This window comes from Protopterus annectens, chromosome 14.part0, assembly GCF_019279795.1.
Source record: "Protopterus annectens isolate FY-2018-M chromosome 14.part0, PAN1.0, whole genome shotgun sequence".
NCBI lineage: Eukaryota > Metazoa > Chordata > Ceratodontiformes > Protopteridae > Protopterus > Protopterus annectens.
Genome location: NC_056748.1, coordinates 244,029,194 through 244,052,164, shown reverse-complemented (window position 1 = coordinate 244,052,164; position 22,971 = coordinate 244,029,194). Strand labels below are relative to the sequence as shown.

Sequence of the window (22,971 nt, the reverse complement as noted above, 5' to 3'; positions counted from 1 at the left end):
CTCCATTTCCCAACTTCAGATTCTGGTTCAAATCCACAGTTCTCTCAATTCTTGTGGCCATCTCCTGTGCTTTTCTGTTTCTCAAGCATTTTCCTTTGGAACAGTAGATAGTTTTCAGTGGCAAAATCCCCCCATATGTTTTATTATCAGAAGAATAAGAAACAGAGTCCCCTTCTATTTGATAGCTCTTTTTTTGTTGTTGACTAAACTTGCATTTCATCCTTAGCCTGTTCTGTGTTAAAAAAAGGATTTTGATTCTCCAGGAAAAAAAATATTCTGAAAACAGATTGATTCTGCAGGCTGAATCTTACACATGCCTCTCAATATTCTCCAATTACTGGAATAAATGTTTTTTTTTCTTTTGCTTAGTGTACAGTGAATAATCCTTTTCCACAAACACTCTACTGTCTCCAACTTTTAATACTTTGTCCTTTTGCCAAAGTTTTGTCAGAGTCAACTCTTTCTGCTGGTAGGATTGCATCTTTACTAATAAATGTCTTGGCTGCTTTCTCATTGCATATTTGTGGCATAGACACGGTGTGCCCTTTCAATTAACAGTTCCATCTGTGGGATACCAATCCAGTTGCTTATTTGTGCCTTCATAAAATTAATACAGTCTGTTCCCTCTAGTTTTTCTGGTACAACAGAAAATCTCACATTTTCCCTACTTGCTCTGTCCTCTAATTCCATTTTTTGAAACATCTCTTCTTAAGCAGTCTCACACTCAAACAGCCTTTTCTTAATTTTGACCTATGACTTTTGCAGTTCTATCAGCTCATCTGAATATATATATTTACAGTTTCTTCCATTTTTTTCCAGCCTTTTTTGAGTTTATATAGTCCTTCAGTGTTTTGTTACTTTAATCATCTATGAGCACATTTGGCATATTTTTCCTATAGATTACTGAAAGCCATGGCTTGCACTAAAGTTGGAGCTTGAACTGTTAGTTTTTTTTTTTTGGGACAGCTGCAAGATTCTTCTCGGTCAGTGTTTTCTCTTCACCTTTTCTAGTTGATTTTCTTTCAGGATCTCTTAGTTTCGTCTTTGCAGGCATCAAGGCAGTGTTACTTACTAGCCAGTAACTGAATTTTACTCAAGTTGATAATATCTCTGGCTGCAGTTTCTCAGTTTCTGTTTTCACACTAGGTGAAGTTAAGCTGTTGATCAGTGTGCAGCCATCTTCAAAGTTGTTATACTTGACACCTGATATAAATAAGTGTTAACATCTTTCATCAAAGAGAAGACTCTTGTAGCCATAAGAAACCCAGACAGAAAACATGTATTACATCATCTATTCATAAGAATAAATGAAGGTGGTGGACAGTTGTGTCAGAATACCATGTAGGACTTTCCTGTTAAAACCATTTCCACTTTCAGACTGGACATCTACTACATATTATTTTGTGAAAGTGTCAAATGCTACCCAAACCACAACCTCATAAGTTTTGTTTAGTTCTATTTCTGAAAAACAGCTGTAATGCAGTAATGTCCTTTGGTAACCTCTTTAAAGACTCCTTGTTTGTCATAGAAAAGATACAGTGAAACAACCAGTTACAAAAAAAAAAAAAAAAAAACGGCCTTGGGTGCCTAACTTGCGTGAAAAAAAAAACACTGTTCTGATCTTCTTACTTTCTCTTTTTAAAGAATTATGTGAACCAAGTGTATCTCCTTTATTGGAATACTTTGAAAATAAAACTGGATGTTGGGACTGACAGATACAATATGAAAACTTGATATTACTACTGTCCTGAAAGGATTATTATTTTTCAATAAAGGTATATACAAATCAAACATCAACTTTGGATCAAAAATAAAATCTGATTAATTCTGCCATTCAGATATTTTCTAACAGTGTTCTAGATTCCCTAAACACATGAATGCCAGCTGCAGAAAAATACAAACTACTGTGGTATGAAGGAGTTATTGTCTGTGTTATGGGGATAAAGAAATTAAAGACTGGGATGAAATACTATGCCATGATGTTGAGAGAAGAAATACAAAATTAGGAAATAGAGTTTTAAAATATCTCATATGATTATATGTAAGAAGGGCTTGGACATCTAACAGCTGGAGAATCACAGTCCAGTTTTATCACAATGACTTCTGCATCAGAAAAAAAAGAAGATATGCAGGGGGCAACTATTTTTTTTCTCTCAAGGAGACAGAATGTAACCCTTTTCCAGGCTTCCTGAATGGGCAAGAAGAAGCAGATATTTTTTGGTAATCAGGTCTGCTAACGGGATCTCCACTCCAAGGAAACAAGTGACACCCAAAGGTCACTCACAGACTTGGTTTACTTCTTTCTTGCTGAGGGAATACACTGCAGCACTTTGCTCATCTGGCAGGTGTAATACATGTAGGGACAGACTACAAGTAATTGCCATGTCCTAAACAGTGACTACCTCACTGCACAAAGAATAAGTATTTGTACATCACAGTGCCTGGTGTGATCTGAAATGGGTCCGGTTACAGATATGCCTTGAGTGCTTTCAGGAATGAAGCTACTCTTCAGACATCATACATAAAGACATGTAAGTGCAGATTTCTTTAGAGTCCATTTCCCTGAACATCAACAAGGTGGAGATGACCCCTTTTCAAGTCTCAACAATCTGGTTTTATTATTTATTAGCTTGAGATGACATGGGATGAAAGACAGACTTGCAAGAAATCTGAGGACTATTCTGCAACATAAATTTATTTTGGATAACAGGCAATATTCAAATGACATTTGTCAATGTGTCTATGACATCATTTCAATGATTTGTAATGTCAAATGTCTCATATAGAGGTACAAACTCTATAACTCTAACAAGTTATCTTGCTGATGCCTACTGCTGAAGGCCGCATAAGCAATAACGCATATTACTTCCTGCACCATTTTCTGCAAAACAAGGATCTTGTGTTTTCCACACGTAAAAGTGTAATTTATTTATTTATTGCATTTAAGTGGGAAAGTCTACTGGGCCTAGGTGAGCCCATTTTCAGTAGAGGCCCAGGGAGAAAATATACAGTGTATATACAGTCTTAGTGCATGAAATAAAATATAAGCCTAATGGTACCAGGTGTTCACAAACATTGCACACCATCATTATGTACAACTGGATCACTGAAGATGGAATCAGTCAGGTAGGACAGCAGTTTTGACTGTTAATTGTTGGAGTTTTGTAGGCATAAGCAGTTGCAATGAGCAGGTCAGAGAGAGCACAAATAGTAGTTATATTTTGTAGAGGGTTATAGCAGTGGATCAGGTTTTAGGCGGTACTATTTTGGCAGAAGTACATTGCCAGAGAGAAGACAGGTGTGCTCTAAGAGACTAAAGAGAGCAGGATTATTGATTGTTCTGATAGAAGGTGGGAGGGCATTACATAGTCTTGAGACCGTAAAAGAGTACGGCATTTGATCAGCTGCAAGGTTTGTTTTTTCAACTTTCAGCCTCATTGTATTTTCGGATCTTAGTAGCCTTTTAGGGTGGTATGTAGTCAATAAGGAGGAGAGGGAGGGGCATGTTGTAGGCTTGTATACAAGTTTATGTGCAGTGGTTAATTGTGAATAAGTGAGGTAGTGTGGGAGTTTGAGCCGATTTAGCTGATATAGAGATAAGCAGTGGGGTGTTGAGTTTTTTGAATTTCTTGCAAATTTGGCAATCTTATTGTAACACGAGTCCAGTTTGGTATTCAGCAAGGACTGGATATTGGTGAGGATTGTGGCACCGTATAGCAGAGATGATAGCAGAAAGAATGAGGCTAGAGCTTTTTCAGCAGTGAAATTAAGGTAGCGTTTGTGTCTATAGAGGGTGCCTAATTTTTGATGTGTTGTTTTGATGTTGCAATGGACATGGAGATAGAATGATAAATTTTCATCAATAATAACCCCAGATATGGATTTGGCAATCAGAAGGTGAGACCCATATAGCTTAAAATAAGATGAGATCTGTGTGGTTTATGGTGACAGGTAGACATAGTCTGAACTACCTGTATGTTGCGTGCACATAACGCTTTGTGGCAGCTACTGTCCAAGCAGATGTACACTGTTACTGGCAAAGTCTTTAGATAAACAAACACTAGAACTACACATTTTGCAGATATTATGGATTCTGATCTTGGCAAAAATACAGATTGTGAATCCTAAATCATTTCTCTGAGCTGTTTTCCTATATTTCTGTGACCATTAGGGACCCTCTTCTTTATTGGCGAGTTGAGATTTTTGAAAATAAGCATTCAACGTTTTTTATAGCCACAGAGATTTAACAGGCTAAAAAGAATGCAGTCCATAAAACTATTACACAGTTTATTATTTTTGGGGGGAAGGTTTTTTTTTTTTTTTTTTTTTTTTTTGTATGAAATTTTTTGAATAAAACCTTCTTACTTTTTGGGGTGGCACAGTAGTGCAGCAGTTAATGTTGTCACCTCACAGCAAGAGGTTCTCCGGTTCGATTCTCGGCTGGGGAGCCTTCTGTGCAGAGTCACATGTCCTCAGTGTGTTTCTTTGGATTTTCTCTGGGTGCTCCGTTTTCTTCCCACACTCCAAAGACATGTGTCTGGAGCATTTCTCCCTGTGCCTCTGCTGAAAACAGGCTCAATCCTAGTCGGACTTTCCCGGTCAAGAAATGTTAAATAAATAAAAATAAAATGAAAGATCAAAACTGATTTTTTTTGTTTACCAGGTCTGTGGCTACTTCCAGGGCTAGTTACCTGTATTCAGTGTGTCTTATATAGGACCTGGCAGCTAAGCTGTTCAAATCTCTATTGTGAAATGAAAGTTAAACCCACCTGTCTGTTATTATTTACCTCCAGGCTCTTCAAAATCCTATTCCTATGAGAAACGGTGGAGATTAGTGAATCAAATCATTTTCACAATTGCTCAGATGATTTGTAAGTTTTAGCTGATAATGAATGTCTGGTGTCTTGCAAATATGCCTTATTCCCTGCATGCTTTGGTGGTTTTCTGCTAATTTCAAATAAGCCCTCCTAATATTAGTAAAGCCACCTGACTATTAAGGGCAGCAGCAGGAGGAGAAAGCATGCCTCTTCCCTCTAGTTTTTCCAAAAGGTCATTAGAAAGTTTGCAAACAACAGCTCTCCACTGTGTGAAGCAGCCATAATTTCTGACATCATATGATCACACTAAGACTGACTGCATTGCCAGCTACATCTCCTGAGCATAACATCAGACTTGGAGCTACTCATGGTGGCTTCTTATGGATATCTAGCAACATGAGTGCTACCTTTTCAGCTGAAGAAACAAATTTCTATGCCTATTTGTCGCTGGAGTTGGTTACATCATCTACCCACTCTAGTAGAGAACTGTAGTACTTAACTAACGACCAGCATGACAGAAGCACAGATACACTTTCATTATCTATCCATTAATTTTATCTTTAGGTGAAAAGAAGTAAAGTCACAGAATTCTTCAGTCTTTCTAGAAACATGAAAATAATTATTACTAAGCCAGATTTGTGCTAAAGACTTGACCTGTCTCTAAGTGCACATATAATCTCTCTTTCCTTTTTTTGGGGGGGGGGGTCAGGGGGTGTGAATCTCACACATTCTATATAGAATAAGTAATGCCTTCTAAGAATTCAATCCTTTGCCTTTATGCACCAGGAAGACAAATAACAAGTTTGGCAAAGGAAGGTCCAGACACTTTTGTTCACATGACAGTAATCAAACGCTGGAAAGAATGTGATGCAAAAATCAGAGAAAAAGATGCTAGGGGACCAGTTTGTGAAGTGGGTAAGGACAGCATTGAAGCCATCGATATAATGTGACTCAATATTAGTGCATGTTTACTTTTTAGTAATATACTCTATAAAACATATCTGTTGTACCTAATCCTCCTCTGATAGGAACCTAGCCGGGCTGAATCCCAAGCCATACCCTCAGGGTGGAAAAATGTTGGTGAATCACAAAAGTAATGAAGTCACACTGCAAAATCCTATAAAATTACTTTCCAGATATTACCCATGGAGGAACCAAAGGGCTAGGACTGCTTGAAACCTGTTTATGTGGGCTGTCACAGGGACAGCTCATGAGACATCAAGGCCTAAGATACATGGATGGATCAGTGTGGATCTTACACTAGTATAGAAATTCCTGTTTCAGAGTGGGACAGTATCATCTCTGTGATGTCAAACACCAATGCTGAAGAAGGGATCCTCTTTGAATAGCTGACCTAGAATGGGTCCAAAGTTGAGACTGGAGCTGAGCTGTCCAGAGCCGAAACACTCAGTAGTAGGGATGGCTCCAATAACCTCAGAATAGAAACCTACTGCAGGCCCTCGACTTTGACCCCATGGCTCTGGGTTGAGCTCGGCTCTAAGCAAACCTGAGTCAAGTGCATCAAAGCAGGTTCACAGGTTTATACTAGGCTAGCAACCACTGGGGCATTTATAAGCCTAGTCATGCAACCCAAATGTATCCCATGAGTTACTGTGAAGGGGGGCAAGTTAGTCAAGGCAAGATTTAACTGCTGCCAGTCTATGTAACATTCAATCATATTCTCCAAATGTCTGGACTAAAATGGATGGTCAGTCTGCCTGGCTTCCTTCTGTTACCAGCCGCATAACACTTGGATATCTTTATGCAGTGTAGCAACTGCCTGATGTTCACAGATAAACTTGTACAAGACAGTTCATTTGTGAGAGATATAAATATTTAACTGACATGGAAGCCTCACTCTCTCATAAAAACATCGACAGTGAGCAAAACACACCTTCGCATCACTCTACACAAACCCACACTAGAATATCTTACACTGAGGCAGTAAAACTATCCTTGCCAAAGCTTCTTAGACTCACACAGACCAGATCTCAGTGAAAATCTAACAACACACCTCCCCTCAGGCATATTTACAACAAATAGTTGGCCTAATCTAAATCATCTCAAATTCAAATCCAGTACACCAGCTCACTCTACAGGTAAAATGTTTTTGTGATTGGTAACTCCTTAGAAAGACACTGATTCTCCTCTGACCAGGCTGATCAAAGACAGGGCAATGGTGAGTTGTCTTGCAGATGCCAGGTTCTCTGATATCTTATGAGTTTTATAGCCCTTTCACCTAACAAATACAACTACAACATGGTGACTGTCCATGTGGGGATGAACGACTTGGCATGCAGAATTTTGTGGAATATACAGAGAGATACGACAGAACTCTCCATGCATATCACAAATACAGGAAAGATTGGTCCTGAGCAAAATCCTTCCTTCACCAATATGATGCCTAGGTACAGAGAAAATATGACTGGCTTCAACAATTGCCTAAGTAGTTGGTATCATTCACCAGGGATCCAGTATGTGTCAGCAAGGGCTAAGTTATTTTACAGCCCTTCTTGCTTTGTTAAGAATGGACTGCACCTCTTGTTTCAGGGCTCCATTCAACTTTTACATTTTTTTCCCATCTCCATTATCTTTGCTAGTCAACAACAAGTGTTTGGTTTTACTTCTGCAGTTCTTTTTATTATGCCTGCATCCTACTTTTCTAGTACCACTCTGTCTTGCTTGCTATCCTATCTTAAACAAGTTCTCAAAGTATGTTTGCATTTAATTACTTAACTGCTTAGTTCACTGTTTTTGATTGTACTGCGGTGTTGGAGCTCTTTTCTGCAGATCTTTTACTTTGTTTCACTCCGTCAACCTACACACACAGACACAGGGTCTGTATGCAGACCCACATCAGTAAAAAAAAGATAAATAAGTTAATTAAATAACAAATAAATAAAAAATAAAGAAATGTTCGGACATTCTCCAAAGTTCTAACATAATCCTTACATGAAATAATACCTGTCGATCATTTAGCACCTAGGCTGTTTTCTGACAGCTGACACCAACAAATGTTAAATTCTAGATGGAAATTCTATCTGAACAGTGATTAGGAAATCAGAAAGGTGCTTAACAAGCTTGTCTTTTTCCCATTTTTTTAGTGTAATTGTGACCTAGGCTTATGAAGCTTTAAGGGACCAGAGTATATCAGCTATTTTACATTAAGGTTAGTATTAATACCCTGCTCTGGACTTGTAGAGCACATATACAAAGATTATTATCAGGAAGATGTGCATTCTTGTCCTATGCCTGCAAATAATACAGGACTACTTGAAAACTACAAGCAACTACAAACACTCAATAATTACACATTTATGTGTATGTATGTATGTATATATATATATATATATATATATATATATATATATATATATATATATATATACACACACACACACAAAATACACTTATGTATACATACATGGACACATGCAAAATAAATATACATGTATATGCACATAAACACACAAAAATACAAAGTTATATATACAGACATTGGTTCCAGTGCCAAAGACAGCCAAGCCTTTGTCACCAATGAAGGGATGAAATGAGTTTCTGGCAAAAACATGGTCACCAACAGCATGACATGGGTTGAAGGAGGAGCGACAAGTACTAGGAGAAAGAAGAGGACCCCAAACCTTCTGCCCTGAGGGTGAGGGGAAGATCCCCAGGTCCAGCTGGGCCTATAAAAAAGTTTGCTTGCGCTGGTCTAGATTAGACTCTTTATTGCTCCTGAAGGACCTCATACACCTAGAGGAAGCTGTGGAAGCTGGCTTACAGGGTCATGGCAAAGGCTGGATAATGTCTTGAGTCCTGAAGGGAGAAGCCTGGACCCAATGAGGAGATGGCTCCAAAGAAAACTCCGGATGTAGAGTGATGAAGATAAATGGCAAATGTAGCTGACCTGAAACTAGAACCACTGACAACCAAGGGTTTGGAATGTTCTATAACAGAGACATGGTCAGTTATCGGTGTTGAGGGGCTATTGATTCCAGACTCAAAGTGAGCTCTGGAGGACTCAAAGATCTTGTGGCATTCGGATTTCAGCAGAAAGCTTATAGGCCTCTTTTACCATTTAGTCTTCTCTCTTTCCTTAAGCCTTTCTTCTTGCTTGCCCTTCTCTCTATCATTTTTTTTTCTTTTCTAATGGCTTCTTTGAGGGAGGAGGAGATATGGTTGCCTGGGTAGGGTAAGTGGGAAGCATGCCCCTTAACACCAATTTTGCCCTATGATCAGCAACAGCAATAGCTCCAAAGGTTGCACAGGCTTGACAATTAGAATCAAAGTGGGCTACACCTACACAATAAAAGTAGTGGTTGTGGGAGTCTTGGGTTGGCAACTTGTGCCCACATGCCAAATACTTTTTGAAACCCAAAGCCTTGTCCTTTGAATGTCAATAAACTGTTAAGCGTAGAACAAGAGCCTGCAACAAATAACAGGAATCCATAAATATAAGCAGGACTACTCGAACGCAACTACACTGACTATAATTATATTTTTTAATAAACAGAGAAAAGCAAGGAAGAACTCAGGGATGTTACAGAAAATGGTGGGAAAAAAAGCAAACAAGTATGCACAAATGTATGCACATGCATACACACACAAATGTGCATCCACACAAACCACACTTACTAGCCACACACTGAATCAAAAACCTGAGAGAGAGAGAGACAAAACAGAACCATCTCCAAACCAACATTGGAAAATAACTCTAAACTATTAAGAAAGGAGAATAATACAGCATTATAAATGAAAAGGTACTTAGCTGCTGGACTTTGCACATACACATCTGACACCGGAAGCAGCAAATGAGATCTGAGGAGATTTAGTTGTACAAGGCATTATGGAAAAGAAGGTGGAGTTTTGGAGATGAAGATTCTGAAATGCTGGGCTCAGATCTGATTGGATCCGATAACCCACAGGTTGAGGCAGAAAAGACAAAATCAATTTATGCTTTTCTCATTATCATTGGGTGAAGAGAATAAGGTTTGATCTTGCTTTCCTAAATTTTGTGATATGACGTGGAATAAGTGGGACTGCAGGAATGCCTACAGAACTCTCCTAAGACAAGACAGACAGAATATGTATGTATATGTGTATATATATATATATATATATATATATATATATATATATATATATATATATATATATATATATATATATATATACTGCTCCCTTGCTCAGTACCTGGTGAGGACCATGTTTTTCCGAGTAGCAAACAGGCTGGTTTCCAGAGTGTCCCACGTCTAAAAAACTTTGACCAGTCATAACCCCTAAATCAGCAAACTCAGGGCCAGGAGACCAAACTCATTCCATCATCCAACTTGTTCCCAAGGATGTGAACAGCTGAGCTCCATCTATGGTCTAATGCCAGATAAGCAGTAACACTCTGCACAGAAGGTACAACTTTATGATCCATTGTTTGTTCAATTACTATATGATGGAATGGCTGTCTAACCAGATGGGGAAAATCTCTTAAAGCAGCCATTTCTCCATAGTCTTCAAGGTCAGAAGTACTGCTTTGAGCACCAAATGACCAATGCATAGCCCTCTTTCTTGGGAGAGGCACTCTACATACAATGTTGGACCTTAAATGGTTTCCTCAGCCTGCAAGTGAAGCATCCGTCAACAAGATCTGTGAAGAATTCTGTGAAGAATTCAGTTAAGGAAAAGAAAGTCCACCACGAGATTACTGTGAGCTGTCTAGTTCAACAGCAAAAGTAGGTTCACTAGTATAACAGGATTACCTGTTAACTGGGTAGGCCCAGGTGATTCGGCAGCAATGTCTGGTTAAGTGACTTGCTCAAAGTCTACAGTAGACAAATGAGGGCTAAGGAAGTCAAACCCTGTAACACAGGAACTATAACTCACACCCTTAACCTCTGCATCCAATGCCAGACTTAAACACAGAACCTTAAATGGTCTCGTCAGTCTGCAAGTGAAGCATTTTTAGCCAAGATCTGTGAAGGATTCAGGTAAAGAAAAGAAAGATCCCAGGGGATAGTTCTGAGACTTCTCACATTCTACTATCAAACTCATATCCTTAAGCATTCAAATAACAGCCTGAAGATTGTGGGTATACTTAAGCCAAGAATGTGAATAATCCTATTCTGCACTCTCAGTCAAGAGGTTAAAGCTTTGACCTCTCCTGTGCTCTCCAAGGACAGGAACAACTGGTACTGGAAAATGTCAAACTCCACCAGATTGAATGGCCTCCTGTGAGCACAGACCATGGAGGACTTCTTCCAGTTTATGGTCACTCATAAGAAATCATCCATGGGAATGCCTAAGAGAAGGCTGCTACCACAGATTCCATGGATGGATCAACCTGGAGGAGCTAGTCATTCAGGTAAGGAACACCAAGAAACCCTCCTTTAGAAAGACTTTGACCACCGTGGGCAATACCCTGTTGAAAACTTTGGGGAACTGAGGGAAGCCCAAGTGGTACCAATTTCAGTGACATGCACCCAAAGTCAAACAGAAAAGCCTCTTTTGAGGATTTCAAATTCTGATGGGCAAAAAATGTATCCATCATGTGCAACATCATCATTCAGGCATGCTAAGGGAGTTAGCACATGATCCCTTACAGGATGACCATCCAATATGGAATGTATAGCATGTGATGTCTGAAATTACTACGGTCGAGAATAGGAAGAAAATTATCTTTCTCTTTTGAGACAAGAAAGAGATGGAAGGGTTACCTACTCTTATAAGATAGCATCTGGAATCCTATCACCACTAGAGTCTGGGTTTGTACCAAAACTTCTTCTGAAACAGAGTAACCAACAAAGCAATGTCAGTTATGGGGGAGGACCAGTAAGGTCCACAACATGGCCAAAGGCAACCATATGCAACACCCACCTCCTTTTATGATGGTTATTCCAAATAAAGGCTTGTGGAGTTTGAAAGCTCAGAGAGACTGCAATGTAAAACCTCTGCTGGTCCAATAAAAAGTATGACATCATGTCTGTGTTCCACTGTTTTCTGTTGTTATTGTGATGTGCTCAATGCATAGTTATATCTTTAAAATCTACTTTAATTTTATTTGGTTTATCCATTATATACACTGTATTTATATATTACTCAAAAGAATTGCAGTTGTGTCATGAATGACATTGTATGAAATTAACCATCTTGCTGTCTTAGTCATACTTTGGGATGCGTGTCTGTGGAGCTGACAGGCTCTGGACTGACCTCATTACCCTGGAGATTAAACGAGTCTTCCTTAATTATGCTCCCTTTTTAAAAGACAACAAAAAAACAATCTACTTGAAGCTTTTTATTTAACTACCTGAAATAATGAACGACTGCAATCTGACTTAAAAAAATGGGATACTCATCCGCTTTCTATCTCATTACATGAGCAATATCAGCATTCACTATAATTGCTGTTTCTGAACACATTTAAAAATATAACTCGGAAAAAAAATACATTTAGTGCTTTATTTCATTTTTTTTATTTCTCAAATACTCGTGTGGAAAGAGAAAAAAATGACACAGTTGAAGGTCTTTAGATTGTACTCCTGATATAAACCAATAATGGTTGTGTCTTTTATCCTAACTTTGCTTACTAATTATTTTTGTCTGTAAATAACCTCTGAAGCAGCATCCCCTTCCCCAATACAGAGTTTCTTGCTCTCCACTTTCAAATAATTCAATAACAAAGGTATACCAATCTGTATGACTATGTTAAAAGTAAGGCTTTCAGTAATTGCAGTGTTCATTTGGATCCCTTTCAGATCTAGTCCTGCAATAATCTGTTGCAATTTAGAAGAAAACAAAGCTCTTGTTTGAACTACATACTCTGCAGCTGACAGACTTATGGTGATACAGCAGCAGAATGGATTCAGTAGGAAAAAGTTGATTGCAGACAGATGTAAAGTATCCAACAACAACAAAGGCCATGCTGACTGAAGCCAGCAGTTTCATTATGAGGACATATCCATTTTCCTCACGATACAGAACCAAATAAGCTATAATGACACATGCAAGTTTACTATAGTTCAATGCATTTACAGCTCTGTCTGATGTTAAGACGTCTCACTTCAGTATACATGCTTACAAAACACTAAATAAATTATGCACTATGGTCTACACAACAACTGCTTTTATGATCTAGTAAGTAACACAGCAAAATGAATCAATGCAAATTATACTTTTTAAAAGTATGCCTGTGCTAAGACATTAAATCTACAAGGCGCATGTGCTTCATTTCATGGGTAACCTTGAAAGGCCATCTCATTACATGATTTGTTTAGAATTGCATAAAATAAATTCAGACTTACAGAATAAAATCCAGTTCGCAATAAATCTCATTGGTGGCTGACAATCAATGGGCTACACTACCAGAATTTTGGTCTTATCAAAGCAGAAATAACTCCATCATGGCACAGAGGATTATGATCAAGTTTATGATCGTGACCAACTTATTATGTGTTTGAGACATGGATGGTAAGAAATTCACCTCGAGAGAGAATTATAATCCATGTCAAGAACACACAATTACGGGTTATGACTGCAGAGACTAATCAGTTCTTCGTAGTGTCTGGAGCTTTATCTTCTCCAGGTAGTTATCAAAAAGTACATCAGCAGGCAGTGTTTTACTGGCTTTCAAAGCCTTTGAATGCCAGTGAAACCCTTAGGACTACCAAACAGAGTACAGACAGAAATTAAGCACTCTCGTGAAGAACAAATGGATATAAAAGTTGTTAAACACTATTCTGTCACACTTTTTGTTTGCAAGTGAGGCAGAGTGAACAGGGCTGTTTTACTGGCGATACTGGAGAACATGGATTGTGCCAGTCTTTTTGCATAGCTATCAGAAAATTACTGACACAGACACCTACTGCCACAACATTCTGGCCATTTCTGGAAGACCAGCATGAACAGTTTCTGGCTTAGCATTTTTTTTTTTTTTTTTTTTTTACAGTTTTGAGGAAAAAATACCCAAGCTCTAGTACTTTCCATTACTCTGGCAAAAATGACAAGGCAGTACAGTTTCAGTCAGAGACAGTTCACTTTGATATACATGGAGCTAGCACACTGTACCTAGAGGAAAAAAAACAAACAAAAAAAACGGAACAATATTTAAAATGTCATACAGAAATGCTCCTCCCCCATTGTGTCTAACCACTCTAATTAGGCAACCAGACAAAGCAACCAAACCACCTTTACCCAAGCAGTTAAACAAGACTTCATTCGAATGAAATTTTAGAATTAATTGATGTCTTAATTCTTCTCTCTTTAGTTCTCTGTACTTACAGCAACTGACTTGTTTACTACTTTTTATCAAGATCAAGTGAACCCCCGAAATTCTGTTGCATTGTTCACACTGCTCAATTACAACAGCAGACTTTGGTATTACAACCATCACCTCAGTCACGGTGCCCGGACAAACAGGTAAAATGCTGTTTGAAGGAGGGAGGTTGGTATAATGGTTAAGGCGTTTACCTTATAGACACAAGGTGCAGGGTTTGAGTCTTATATGGGGTAACTAGCTATACTTAAAATGGCCCACAAATGTAGTTGGCCTGGTACTACTCTATGAACCTAAATGTGTTGCCATACTGACACACTCCACTGTTAACTTTCCCTCAAGCGCCCCTGTGTACCAGTTCATTACTATGTCAACTCATGAGCTACAGCGCATTTGATAGACTGAAGCTACTCTTTGTATATGGTAGCAGTCGTGTTTTACAAAACTTCTACAATCCTTTCATGTTTTCTCTGTGACTAAATGACAAGTCAGTTAAAGTACATTTAAGTATTAACCTGAGGAGACCAGTATCTAGTCCAGACCTTGACAATGGAGAACATTGGACCTTGTGTAACCACCTCACTCACTATTCTGAATATGCACTTATACACTGTTCTCTGTTATCACTGTTTTACCTTCCTCTGCTGTGTTTTGACAGGTGGCACCATCAAATGTTAATTTCTAGAGTGAGATTCTATCTCAGCCGTGATTAGGAAATCAGAAAGGTGCTTAACAAGCTTGTCTTTTCCCATATTTTGAGTGTAATTGTGACATTCCATTCACTTCATGTTCAGTAGTGGCACTTTATGTGCTTATGTAAGTGGCTGTTAGGGCGCCTCACTGAAACAAAATTACACAGGCTGTTTCTACAGTCAATGACAGAGTTAGTCTGCAAACAAAGCCAGTCCTTTATCACTGCATGTTTTATGTGACATTGTCAGCTTTTCAATAAAATCAGAAAATGGTCTTTCTAAACGGTGCCATCTGATGGGCTACAACTACAGAAAAATCATTGTGCTTATAATAGTGCATAACACCCCAGTTCAAAAACATGTAGAAAACATGAATGAATAATGGAGAAAAGCACTTAACTTTCCACATGAATGTCAAAAATCAGCATGTTTTGGTCTTGAACTGCTACTGACCAAAGAACTCACCAGAAGCACATTAAAAAGTTAGTCTTAACTGTGACAGATTACACAGTGGGAAACCATTAACTACCTGCTTAAAAGTTAAATGAACTATGTAAAATACCCCCCCCCCCCCATTTTAGCAGCTTATAGCAGATGATTAAGTGAAAAGTATTATCTCACTAACTGCCACCACCTTTACTGTTGCTGGTGACACACTTAAAAATAAAATAAAAAGGCGGGAGGAGTGGGAGCTGAAGTTAGAGCTGAATTTACCACTCTGCTTGGTGAAGGTGGTACCATTTATCACCAGTTCAGCATGTTGCTGTGTTATCTTTAAGGTTTCGGTCATAGCTGTAGAAGGACAGGTGGTTGTCTATCTTGACCTTATTGCATGTAATTAGTCTTCTTAATTTCCTCTTTAATTATTTATTCATTTATTTGTCTTTGTTTACCAGGAAAGTCTGACTGCGTAATATCCATTTTCGCCAAAATTCAAGCTGTCAGCGTAACTAAGAACCAAAGCACCAAAACACTGAAGGCAACAGAGGATGACCAAACCACTAAAATTAGCGTAAACACTTTTAATCAATGCCTTCATCAAGCAGACTTCATCAGAAATATAAACGCATTATACTACACACACACACACACACACACATATATATATATATACTGAGACTAATTAATTAACCAATTAACTCATCTGAAAACACAAAATACTTAATTCACTCTATACAAAAACATTAAATAACCAATTCCTTTCAAATAAAAAGCACTTAATGTTACCCATTTCATTTAACCCGGGGGGGCTGTCTGTCCCCAGTTTGAGTTGCCATAACATCTCCTTCCTTTCCACTCTATTTTTTAAATTACCCCCTCTTAAATCTTTCTCAACATGTTCTAAAATAGTAAAACTGAACTTCATATAAAAACTACAATGAGTGTCTGTACAAAGCATTATTTTCGTCTTTCATTCTAATAGCACAATAATGCTCTTTAATGGGTTTGCTTAAGTTTCTAGTGGTCATGCCTATGTAAAAGGCCAGACATCCTGAGCATAACACAACATACACTAAATTCGAGGTACTACAGTTAAATCTACCCAGAATACTAACAGTACATTTCAAATGATTTAAACTTATGTGCAGTCCTTCATGAACGTATCTGCAAGTGCTGCAATTGTAACACTTGTACATACACTTAGGTCTATCTGTTGTAGGAAGACGAACCTTAGTATTGTCTCTTTCCAACATCCCTTTAATATTGTTGTTACCCTTTCTATATACAAAACATGGTGCTTTTCCAAAAATCTCATTTAAATCACTGTTACCAGGTATTATTTTCCAATTATAACTTATAATTGATTTGATTTTCAAACTGTCCACTGTCATATCAATAACACATCTAGGCACTGAGACTATTGAGTTGTTGGGTGGAATAGTGTCTTTAACCACTAGTTCTGTGTCTAAAATAGGCTACTGTACATCTATTCTTATTTCCAAAGCTGTTTTTTTTTTCTAATAATTCTTTTGGATAACCTCTATTCAAAAATAACTCCGTTATAAAATTTACTTCATTATAAAAAGTCAGAGTCTTTACTAACCACATGAGATGCTCTAATATATGGTCCTTTAGGAATGTTAGGCTTCATGAAACTAGGAATGCTTTAGTAGTGTAAATCATTTTTGACATACATATTTTTCCTATAAATTTTACTCGAAAATGATTCATTAAACTTATCCCAACTTAATTTTACATCTAAATAATTAATCTTATGTCCAACCTCGGCTAGTGTAAAGGTCAAAAAATTATTACTAACATTTAAACCTTGTCAGAATTGCTCATGCTGATCAATGGAACCTTTAATAATAAAAAAATAAATAAATAAATAAATCATCAATAAGCCTACAATAAAATATTACTTCAGAAAAAAGTCTAACAGCGGGCAAAACTTCTCTTTCCCACCAACCCATGACTAAGCCTGCATAAGCTAGGGCTACTGTAGCCCCCATCGCTACCTCTCTAAGTTGTCGATAATACTTTTTCTTAAAGACAAAGTAATTACTCTCCAACAGTAATTCTAACAGGACATTGCACAATTTAACTGTAGAATCACTCCATGTAGTGTATTTATACAAAAAATTTGAAACATATTCTAACCCTTCCATCTGTGGTATGGAAGTGTACAAAGACACTGCATCAACTGTTAATATAAAAAAGTTATCACTATTATGTTCTACATATTTCTTCTCTAAATTAAGAAGTCTAATTATTTCCAAAAAGGACCAAGAATCTTTAATGTATAAGGATAATTTTTGTACTAAAAGGTTCAATAATTTGTCCAAATACAAAGAAATCCCTTCTGTTACACTACCTAAAGTTGAAACTACTGGCCAAAAAGGTGAATGAATGGGATTCTTATGAATCTTAGATATACCAAAAAGTATACCTAATCTAGGTGTTTCTACAGGTAAAAAATGATATAATTCAACAGATAATTCATCATTCATAAAATAATCATACAAACAGTATTTCACATACTTATAACTTCTATCAATAGATTCATAATTCACAATATTAGTTTTCATTATTTAACATACTTCTATTGCTTTGTTATAATCGCTTGTGTACATTATAAGCATCCCACCCCCTTTATCGGCTTCATAAAGCGTAAATTCTTATTATTCTTGAGTTCCAACAACATTTTTCGTCTCTACTTAAATTAAAATAAGTAAAAACAGGTTTTTCATTTAATGCAACTCTAATTTCTCTTTCACAAAAGGCTTCAAACACTTTTAAAGTGTTGTGTAATGCAGGATTAAAAGAAGGCGATTTTTACACTTCTAGGAACTTCAGTATTTACATCTTTTAAAATATACATGAAGTTCAATTTTCATGTGCATAATTTAAGTTCAAACAAAGTGTTCGCTATATCAGCTTGCTTAACTGGGGCAAAATTAAATCCATAATGTAACACCTGATGATGTTGCTCTGTTAGTTCTATGTCAGTTAAATTGAATAATTTGGTTTCCACACTCACATTTTAACTCACTGTTAATGCTTCTTTCATAAATGACTTCTGCCACGAGTCTGTTTGGACCCCGATGCATTCTTGGTCCCTCTGTAGTTTTTTTAGTTCAAATTACTCTTATTCTGCATGGAAATAACAGTTGTTGTGTTAGTAGTCAGTATAGAACTCCTTCCTGGTAGTGAAGGACCTCCATTTTGTTGACGTAATGGTTCTGACACTTTCCCTACGCTGACTGTATGTTTATTGGTGGAATTTAAAAAAACAGTCCCGTTTTTCAACACTGAACTGTATGTAACCTTGGGTTCCCTTTAAACTGAGAAGAAACAAAAGACTGCTGACTTTTATCTGCTTCAGTGATTACCACTGTTGTAATCTTTTAAATCACAATCTTTCGAAGCTTCTGTTGAATAATCATTTGTTCATGTGAATGAACGGAATCCAAAACCTTAGTATATACATTAATATGATCACCTTGACCCTTTAATTGTTCTTTAATATTATTGTCCAGAACTTCTAGTTCATTTTTCAATGTTACTATGCTCTCACTATTCCGTTTTATAAGGACCCTTAAAAAGTCCATACCTGCATTATTGAAAAATGTGGTAAGCTTCTGAAAAAAAGGTTTTCCTTATGCACTCCATTAGGAGCTTTGAAATACCTTAACCCTTTAGGTACTATATGTTGCTGGAAATCCAATATTCAAAATATTTATTGTCTACCACTAACGCTTGATATTTTTTGAGACCTTTCTTCAGCTCAAAAAAATCGATCTGTTGTTTTCTTCAGTGGTGGAATTAATTGAACTTATTTCTTAATGAAAAAGGTCAAAAGAATGATTTAAGAATGAAGTTGCATCTTTATACAAAACTTCTCTCATTGACTTCATCAGTGCCACATTCTTATTATTATATGAAAAGTCTGGGTTATTAAATTGACTATTAGATGAACTTAATAGGTTACCAATAATGTTCAATTCCTTATGGCATAGTCTTTTGTAAGAGTAGACAAGGATTTCTGCAGTTCACCAAGAGCGCCCACAAATTCCTCCATGAGAGAATGCTGGCTGTCCAAAACTGGGTGTAAGGTAAGGTCTAAGGAGGAGGTTCATCCTCCAGAGCACATGCCATGAAAACTGCGAATAAACTCAGAAACCCCCCCCCAAAATTCAAGCTGTCAGCATAACTAAGAACCAAAGCACCATGTGTATGTGTGCAGTATAATGTGTTTGCATTTCTGATGAAGTCTGCTTGACGAAAGCGTTGATTAGAAGTGTTTACACTAATTTTAGTGGTTTCGTCGTCCTCTGTTGCCTTCAGTGTTTTGGTGCTTTAATATCCGTTTTCAGCAGAGGCCCAAGGAGAAAAGCTCCACTGCTTACATTGCATTACACTAAGTTACAGTCAAACACACAATAGTTCCATTTCTATTTACATTTAAACACAAACAGTAGCTATATTTATACATATACATTCTAAGATTTTAGAGGTGGAAGTTACTAAAGAGAAAGCACACATGCAACTTAGTGGATTTTACATGCAGCAGTTATGTACAAAATTGTTTTGTCATTTCAGTATGAGGTTGAGAATATTATGTTTAAGGAGAGTATTTGGATAGTATTGTACAATGAAAAAGTTTTAACCCTATGATAAGCGTGTACAGGACCAGGACTGATTAAGATGTTGTTTAAGCAATGGTTTAAAACTACTGAGTTTGTTTAAGAGTTGTATTTGTGTGGGGATGCTGTTCCAGAATTTAGCAAAGTACTGGGAGTAGACTGAGTCTCCTGCAACATTATCTGACTTATTTGTAAGTAATAAGAATTTGTTACTAGAATGGAGGTCCCTTGCTGGACTGTAGGGTAGTAATACATTTCTTAGTGAGGGGCATTTTTCTGGATGATGAATTAATTTGTGTGCTGTAGTTTGTTGTGAATATACTAATATTAAATAATATATTATTAAAATTTATATAATATTATAAATTAGTGAGCGCTTGTCATTATGAGAGTTGCTCTTTTTGATTTTGGCTATGACTTTTTCCTTTTGTTATATACCCTGTTAAGGTTAGGATTCTATCAGTATGGCTTGTTTTTGGGGTTTGTTTTGGGCTTACTTCTGGTATGTACAGCAGCTTCTATGCAGCCATGTACAGGGTTTCTGTGAACAATCCCACACAGGGGCACTGAATTTTGAAAATGTGTCACTTATTATGTCATAGTTTGCTTTATAACAGTTTCTAACTATTATTTGTTTGGCCAGGTTTTTCAAAATGATTTTTAGTTAGGAGGAGACAACTTTGTGATCTTGACTTCACCATGTCAGGATGTGACATGGGGGGTCGGGGGTGCAGGGCTCTTCCATATTGGTGAGTACTAGGTCCAGTATGTTTCTGGTTGGAGTGTGCACTATCTGGTCAGGGGTACTTGTGATAATAAGGTCCAGGATACACTGTGCCTGCAAGGAGGAGGCAAATATAGGCTCCCTAGCCTATAAAGGGGTAGTCAAAGTCTCCCATGAAGAGTATATTTATTTGGACGGTAAGTGCCTCTAGCATGTCTAGGCAAAAGTTGTGGGATTCCTGGGGCATAGATGGTGATCTATAGCTTGCTAGGTAAGGGACTTTATCTATGATGATCTGCATGTGGATGAACTCCAGGGCATCACCCTGTTTAACCAACCTAAAGGTATATTTGTTGCTAATTTAGATCGAGACACCGCCACCTTTAGTCCCTGTCTGTGTGGCTAATGGTCTAAATGAAAGCTCAACTGCTGTATATATTTGACTAAAAAATTTGTCATTACTACTTATTTATTATTATGTGTATGTATTTTACTTCTATATTTCCAGATGTTATGCACTTCAATTTCTTTATCTTGGAGTGTGAATTTTATGTACTGTAAATTGTCTGCAACTGGAGCTTTTCTCCTCAAGTCTCCATCAAAAATGGTCTTCTGGCCCAGATGGACAAACCCAGTTAACAAATACAAATATATAAATAAAATTTGTGGAAGGCATTGAAGCCTTGTACTGCAGAGTACTTTCGGTGGCTTTAAGCCATGTCCCAGTAACAGCACAGATGTTTTTATTCTCCAGAGTGAGGACAGCTTGTAGGGTGTGGAGCTTCATGTTAAGGTTACTACCACTGAGAAGTAACACCTTTAGGTTCCTTTGGGTTTTACTTGCTAAGCTGGTAATTCTGTCAATTTGACATTGCCTAATAAAGACTCTAAGGGGCGGATGATGTTTTAGCCAGCATCCAGAAGCCCAAGTTGGACAGGTGCAGACCATCTTTGGCAAAGCAGCATAGTCTGTTAACCATGCCCTTGTATGCTGACAAATATTGAATCCCCCTGGAATGACAGCAGAAACTAAGCCAACTGTTAAAGTCAGTCATTTTTTGTTCACACTGTGCCATCATCCTTGGTGAAGGTGGAATGTTACTCAATGCTAGGCACATATTCAGAGACATCTATAATGTCTCCCTTCACATAGTCCAGTGAGATATATCTTGGGTCATTTACACCCACATGGAGTATAACAGAATCATACAGGTACCTGTGGTGCATTGACCTGAGTGTGTGTATAAGGTGGTAGATTCTGGCACCAGATGAGCCACTAACGGTTATATTCTCCTTGTCCAGTCTGCTGAATGGGGCATCTGTGTGTTATACAATAGAGTCCCTTATGACAAGAGTCTTGGTAAGGAGTTTGCTTGCCTTAAGGGCTTCATTCGTGGGGGTCCACTGAGTGTAGGCATATGTGTAGTGTATGTTGCTGGTTTTGGTGTGTGCTTTAGAGACTGATGAGAATGGGCATTGCCATTTTTCGGCTTAAGAGGTCTTTTAGGTTTAGGAAAATTGTTTCTCTCTTCTGTTCTCTCAAATATGACTGAACTGATCACAGATGGCAGGTACTGGATCAGAGACTGAAAAGCCTAACATACTCTTATAGTCTCCTGACACTGTCCATTTCACCACCAATCAACCATGCAACAATCAGTCAATATACTTCATCCAAATGCCAACCTCTCAAGTTTTCACTGACTGTGTAGGACAGAATCAAAGCCCTTGACGAACTGCAGGAAGACTGCATCTACTGGTAGACTCCTGTCAAATTATGTTGTAACGTAGTTCTAAAATTGGATAAGGTTTGACTGACAGCTTCTTCTGGTCATGAGTTCAGTTTACTATCTTAGACTTCCCTTGTATGACCATGAACAAATACATGCATCTTTTGTTCTTGACTGCAACAGTCACTTGTAAACATAGCTGATGAAAAGGGTATCACTAGAATCAGGTAAGCATGAACTTTACGTAAGAAATTAAAGCTGCACTAAGCAAAGATACTATGTACACTGTTTAGTATGTTCCCTCACCTTACCTGTGTCAGAAGACATGGTTGTGCTTCTCACATATAAATGTTTAACAATTTCTGCAGTTACCTTAGCTGTACCTCAGCCCTAACAAAGATCACTTTCTGAATGTACCACCTGCCCACGCCGTGTAAAAAATCTCTGCTGAACTGGAATCTTATTTTGTTTTTAAACATGATATGCACTATGTGCAGTGGAAATAGTATAGTTTGTCTGAAAAAAATATAAAAATGATTCCTAGATCTGCTGTAATGGTTATATAGCAATGCTCCCTAAAAGATACAAGGCAATAAAAAAGGTTACTTATTCAGCCATTGTACATTAGCTTTACAGTTATTTCACATACACTAAAATTT

At 37.5% G+C, this 22,971-nt stretch overlaps 1 protein-coding gene across 1 annotated transcript in view; it reads right to left on the bottom strand.

Moving 5' to 3' along the window:
- Positions 1-22,971, bottom strand: part of LOC122788646 (PDZ domain-containing protein 8-like) — a 753,792-nt gene that overhangs the window by 129,876 nt on the left and 600,945 nt on the right. The gene's annotated exons all lie outside the window — the stretch shown is intronic.